Source organism: Pseudorca crassidens, chromosome 3, assembly GCF_039906515.1.
Source record: "Pseudorca crassidens isolate mPseCra1 chromosome 3, mPseCra1.hap1, whole genome shotgun sequence".
Taxonomy (NCBI): Eukaryota; Metazoa; Chordata; class Mammalia; order Artiodactyla; family Delphinidae; genus Pseudorca; species Pseudorca crassidens.
Window position 1 is genome coordinate 158,550,961 of NC_090298.1, and position 6,747 is coordinate 158,557,707.

General features: G+C 51.9%; 1 pseudogene; it reads right to left on the bottom strand.

Annotated features, from left to right (window-relative positions):
* Positions 1–318: 318 nt before the first annotated feature.
* LOC137222182 (inner centromere protein pseudogene) lies at positions 319–5,677 on the bottom strand (annotated as a pseudogene).
* Positions 5,678–6,747: the final 1,070 nt, after the last annotated feature.

Genomic DNA, 6,747 nt, shown 5'->3' on the forward strand with positions numbered 1-6,747 from the left:
TGTTTTCTTCAGATATATACCCATGATGGAATAGCTGGATTTTTAGTTTTTTGAGGAACCTCCACACTGTTTTCCGTAGTGGCTGTGTTAATTTACATAACTGTCAACAGTGTATTAGGGTTCTCTTTTCTCCACATCCTGCCAACACTTGCTATTTTTGGTCTTTTGATGATAGCTGCTCTGATAGGTATTAAGTGATATCTCATTGTGCTTTCGATTTGCTATTCCCTGATGGTTAGTACGTTGAGCATCTTTTCGTGTGCCTGTTGGCCATCTGTATGTCTTCTTTGGAAAGATGTCTATTCAGGTATTCTGCCCACTTTTTTTTCACTTTGATCTCTCAGATTCATTTTAATTAAAAAAATTTGAAGTATAGTTGATTTACAACGTCGTGTTAGTTTCAGGTGTACAGCAAAGTGATTCAGTTGTATACACACATATATCTATATACACATATATTATTTTTCAGATTCTTTTCCCTTACAGGTTATTACAAAATATTGAGTATAGTTCCTTGTGCTATACAGTAGGTCCTTGTTGGTTATCTATTTTACATATAGTAGTGTATACGTGTTAATCCCAACCTCCTAATTTATTCTTCTCTCCCTTTCCCCTTTGGTAACCATAACTTTGTTTTCTGTGTCTGTAAGTCTACTTCTGTTTTGTACATAAGTTCATTTATTTGATTCCACATATAAACAATATCACATGTTTGTCTGGCTTACTTCACTTAGTGTGATAATCTCTAGGTCCATCCATGTTGCTGCAAATGGCATTATTTCATTCTTTGTATGGCTGAGTACTATTCTGTTGTATATATATACCATATCTTCTTTTTTTTTTTAGAAGGACAATACCATTTATAACAGCTCCAAGAAAATAAATACTTAGCTATAAATCTAACAAAACTTATATAGGATCTGCATGCTGAAATTACAGAATGCTGATAAAAGAAACCAAAGATGTAAATAAGTGAAGAGATATATCATGTTCATGGATTAGTAGCCTCACTATTATAAACATGTGAATTCTCCCCAAACTTATATAGATTTAATGTAATTTCAATCAAAATCCCAGCAGTGTTTTTGTATAGATAAGCAGATTCTAAAATTTATACAGAAAGGCAAAATTGATAGAAAAGCCAAAATAATTTTGAAAAGAATAAAGATGGAGAAATCACACTACCAGATTTTTTTTTTTTTTTTTTGCGGTACGCGGGCCTCTCACTGTTGCGGCCTCTCCCGCCGCAGAGCACAGGCTCCGGACGCGCAGGCTCAGTGGCCATGGCTCAGGGGCCCAGCCGCTCCGCGGCATGTGGGATCCTCCAGGACCAGGGAACGAACCTGTGTCCCCTGCATCGGCAGGCGGACCTTCAAGCACTGCACCACCAGGGAAGCCTCACTACCAGATTTTTAAGACTTATACAAGCTACAGTAATCTTGGCCATGTGGTATTGGTAAAAGGAGAGACCCATAGATCAATGAAAGGGAATACAAAGTCTGGAAATAGACCCATACAAATATGGCTGATTGACTCTTGACAAAGATACAAAAGAAATTCAGTGAAAAAGAATAGTCTTTTAAACAAATGGCTCTAGAACAACTGGACATCCATCTATATGCTCCCCATTGACATTGTGGTTTCAGGCAAAGACACACTCACCAGTTGACTCAACACAACAGTTTCTCATCAGAGAACATATGGAACAAATTTAAATTCGCACCGTATTTGAATGAACTGTAAAATGATTTTCTTTGCATGGTGGAATCTTCTAGATTTCAGCCTGTTGTGTGCATTCACTCTTTACTCATTTTAAAAAGCTCTCTTATATTCAGCCTTGATTTTGTCCTAAAGCAGGGTCAGCAAACATTTTCTGTAAAGGTTCACAGTAAATATTCTCAGCTTTGCGAACCATAAGGCCTCTGTTGTAACTACTTAACTCTGCCCTCAGCAGAGCAGCCGGAGACAACAGGCATTCATTTCTACTGGGCGGGTTCCAATGAAACTTTACAAAAATGGATTGCGACTTGACTTGGCCCATAGGCCCAAATTCACCAACCCCCATTCCAGGGGCTGGAGTAGGAGATGATGAAGCTGTGGCACGTTTACAACATGGTTGGCAGCGATGGGGCAGGGCCAGCTTCCATGGACACTAAGCATTTAATTAGCAGCTGCCTGGATTTGTTGGAGAAACATCTCAACTACTTGCACGTACTGGTCCTGAGGGAGTTTCAAGAGATGTTCCCTTCCTAACCCAGATCTCCTGCTTCAGCAGCACGTCCACGTTCTTAAGTCCTTTCACCATCCGTGCAGCAAGGGTGGGTGGAGCCTGAGGCGTGGAGGGGCTGAGGGCCTCTCTTAAGTGGCAGAGCTGTGTCAAGAGCCCAATTCTCCTGACCTCAACTCCAGGTCTTACCACTGGAATGAGGCCCCCTTTACAGGCAGGGCGCTCCCCAGAAAAACAGGAAGTATCGTCACCTGCCCCAACATGAAAGTAACTGAAGTGTTTCTCAGGGTTGTCCAGGGCTGGCATCAGAATCACCCACTCCATCGGCATCTCTGGGGGTGGGACCCAGGAGACCTTGACGCACACCCCAGGAGTATAAGCAGTTCCTATTCCTCTAGCCCATCCAGCGGCCCGAGACGGGGCCAGGGTCCAGGGCTTTCTGAAGAGAAGCCCAGTCTTCATGATACTCACAGCAGGCTTGAAGGAATAGACTTTATTACTCTAGCTCTCAAACACTAGAGGCTAAAATTCAGCTGAACTCTAACAACCTATTTACAGAGTGCTGTGAGCAGACCAGGCAAGGCTGGGCCTGGGTCTTCCCCGAACACCCAACAAGCTCAGCCTCCCAGCAGGCCCGAGCCGCCTTCCCCCTGTAGCACACAGAGGACGTTTATATACACTTGACCGAACCCTCAGCGACAGGATACCAGGCAGGATGGCACCAGAGACACAGACGTATAGACACAGATGAAGGCTGAGGCTGCCGAGCAGGCCCGAGGACCTGGCTCAGTGCTTCTTCAGGCTGTAGGCCAGGCTGCCAGGGACCCTGGTGCCCTGCAGGGGCGGCGAGTTCCACACGGCAGAGCTGGTGCGCTTATGGTAGCGGGGCTTGCTCTTCTTGAAGATGTCCTCCAAGTCCAGTGGGAGAATGGTTCCGAAGAGCTGCAGGAGGTTCCGGGGGTGGTAGTACTGCCGGATGATGGCCTGGCTAAGCTGGGTGCCTCTGGCCCAGCTGGGGATGGGCTTCCGGGGATGGGCCTCGTCATCAGGGGAGTCATCGCTGTTCAGATCCATCCCGTAGTTATCTGGGTTGATCTTGGGGGGGGGCGGTGCCCTGTGGAGTCATTTGATGCGAGGTACAAGCTGCAGACTGCACGTCCACGGTCACGTTCAGGCTTTTGCTGGCCACCGCGGCCTCCTTGGCTTTTCTCCTGCTCCTCCTGCAGCCGCTGCTCAGCCAGGCGCTGCTGTTCTTCCTTCTTCTTCTCCTCCAGCTCCCTCTGCAGCCGCTCCTTCTGTAGCCGCAGGGCCTTCTCCCTCTCCTGCAGCTCCCTCTGGGCCTGGAGCCTCTCCCGCTCCGCCGCCGCTCCCGCTCCCGCTCGCGCCGCCGCTCCCGCCGCCGCTCCAGCTCCCGCCGCCGCTCCCGCCCCCGCTCCCGCTCCCGCCGCCGCTCCCGCTCCTCCTCCTTCCTCTTCGGCAGCAGCTCCTGGGGGCGCCTCTCCTCCTCCTCCTCCTCCTCCTCCTGCTGTAGCCACCTGAGCCTCCGCGCCTCCTCCTCCTGCTGCCTCTTGAACGCCTCCACCCCCTCCATCTTCTTGGCCTTCTCCTCGGCTAGACGCTCCTCTTTGGCCTTCTCCGTCTTCTCGTCGATTTGAGCAAACTGCCGCTCGATCTGTTCCTTCTTCTCCTGCTTCATCCTTTTCACCCGTTCCCGGGCCTGCAGCGCCTTAGGGAGGCGCTCCTCACGCTTCAGCTTCACCTCCTCCAGCCGCCGCCGCTTGTCCTCCACCTTCTGCCCGCGGAGCTGCTCGGCCTCCTCCTAACGCCGCAGGTTCTCCAGCCGCTGCAGCTCCTCCTTGGGGTCCACGCGCAGGGGAGCGTTGCGCTTCAATGAAGGATTTCATGATGCTGCTGTTGGGGGTCGAGGTCGGGGTCATGAGCAGCTCGTTCCTCTGCACGGTCTACAGGAGGGGCCGGAGGGGCCGCACCACCTTGCTGGCGGGACAGGGCGGGGAAGGGGTCTTGCTGCTGGGGGGCTGCAGCTCCTCACCCCCCAGCTGCTGCTCCTCGTCCAGCTCACTCACTGCCTGCTTGTAGCTGCGCTTCCTCCTGACACTCGGAGGCGGCTCCTTGGGGGCCATCTGCTTGGTCAGTCTCGGCCTCCCGCCACCCTTCGGAGGGCGTTCCCTGGCCGCCGGCTGCAGGCTGCGAGCCGGGCATGCTAATGGCGATCTTGGTGGCACTGCGGAGCCGCAAGGCACTGCCATTGCTTTGGGGACCTCCGGCTCGGCCGTCCTCTCCGGCTCAGCTTCCTTGCTGGGCTCCTCCGCCTTGGGGCTCGCTTTCTGGGGCACCTCGACATGCAGGAGCCTCTCCAGGTAACTGTGGCAGATGAGGCGGCCGGCTCTTTGGTGGCCTTCCTGGCAATCCTTCTGCTTGATCTTCGGACGGTGCTCTCCTCTTTGGAAACCAGGGAGTAATTCTGGGCCAGCGAGACCTGGGGCCCCGGGGAGGACGGGGCGATCAGGCTGCGCCGCACCGATCCGCGGCCCACATGGGAGCGCGTGGGCGTGGAGAAGTTATCTGTCAGGATGGGAGTCAGCACCCGCTCCCGCCACGGGGAGGCCAGAGAGCTGGGTGAGTCCTGCGGGCCTGGGGAGGTCGCGGCAATTCTGAGCTTGGAGGCGGACCTTTCTGCCCCGCCCCCTCGGCTCTTGGGGTCCTGGGGTGTAGTTATCAGGGAGCTCACGGGGACAGACTCCAGTCTCTCAGCCTCTGACTTCTGGGGTGTTGAGTCGTCCTCCGAGGTCAAGGTGATATGGGAGGCCGAAGCCGTGGCCGGAGCCGGGGTGGGGGACGGAGCCTGGGCAGACTGGAGCTGGCTGAGGTGCTGCTCAGCGCTCCGGCGCTCGCTGATGCCAGTCTCCACCACGGGTACCAGCTGGCACAGGGCCAGGCTGTCCTTGGGCTTCTTGGTCAGCACCGTGGGAGACTCAGGGGTGGGCGAAGGAGCGGCTGCCGCGGAGGTCGCTGCAGCTGCGGCCGCCGCACGGGTCACCCGCCGCAGGACGGAGCCGTTCTCCCCCACCACTGTGGCCAGCTTGTCCTTGTTACGGAGGCGCCGGGAGCTCTGACGGCTGCTCCGCGTCTTTCTGTGGGACAACGTTCTCCGGATGGGGTCTCTCTTTTCATCCTGAACATAAGAAATCCGTCTCTTTTTCCGTCGGTTCTTCTGAGAAGGTGTTTTGGGCATCAGCTCGGGCTCTTTGCTGAATTCTCTGGTGAACGTGCGCTCGGCCTCCTCCTCGATCTCCTCCAGCCACACTATGTCCTTATTGTCCACGTTGTAGACAAGCCCCATGAGCTTCTGGTCACAGAGCTCCAGCAAGTGAATGGGCCCTAGGGCTGTCGTCCTCATGATGGCTCTGTTCAACTGCACCGTGTCTCCTAAGTGCTGCTCCGATACAAGTCCGGCGCCCTTCCCAGCACAGATCTCAGCCCGCCCGAGTTCCACCGCTCCCGGCCTCCAAAGCTCACGGCTGCAAGGAAGCAACCTACCATATCTTCTTTATCCATTCATCTGTCGATGGCCATTTAGGTTGCTTCCTTGGCCGGGCTATTGTAAATAGTGCTACAATGAACGTTGGGGTGCATGTCTTTTTGAATTATGGTTTCTCCAGATATATGCCCAGGAGTGGGATTGCTGGATCATAAGGTAGCTCTATTTTTAGTTTTTTAAAGGAACCTCCATACTGTTCTCCATAGTGGCTGTACAAATTTACATTTCCACCAACATTGTAGGAGGATTCCTTTTCCTCCACACACTCTCCAGCATTTATTATTTGTAGACTTTTTGTTTTGTTTTGTTTTTTTTGCGGTACGCGGGCCTCTCACTGCTGTGCTCTCTCCCGTTGCGGAGCACAGGCTCCGGACGCGCAGGCTCAGCGGTCATGGCTCACGGACCCAGCTGCTCCGCGGCATGTGGGATCTTCCCGGACCGGGACACGAACCCGTGTCCCCTGCATCGGCAGGCGGACTCTCAACCACTGCGCCACGAGGGAAGCCCTGCCCATTTCTTGATTGGGTTGTTTGTTTCTTTGATACAGAGTTGTATGAGCTTTTTGTGTATTTTGGATACCAACCCCTTATTGGACATATCATTTGCAAATATTATCTCCCATTCAGTAGGTTGTCTTTTTGTTTTGTCTATGGTTTCCTTCACTGTACAAAAGTTTTTAAGTTTAATTTGGTCCCATTTGTTTATTTTTGCTTTTGTTTCCCTTGCCTGAGAAGACAGATCCCCCAAAATATTGCTAAGACTTATGTCATAGAGTGTACTGCGTATGTTTTCTTCTAGGAGTTTTATGGTTTCTGGTCTTACATTTTCAGGTCTTTAATCCATTTTGAGTTTGTTTTTTTTATACAGTTTGAAAAAATGTTCTAATTTTATTCTTTTACATGTAGCTGTCCAGTTTTCCCAACACCACATATGGAAGAGACTCTCTTTTCCCCATTGTATA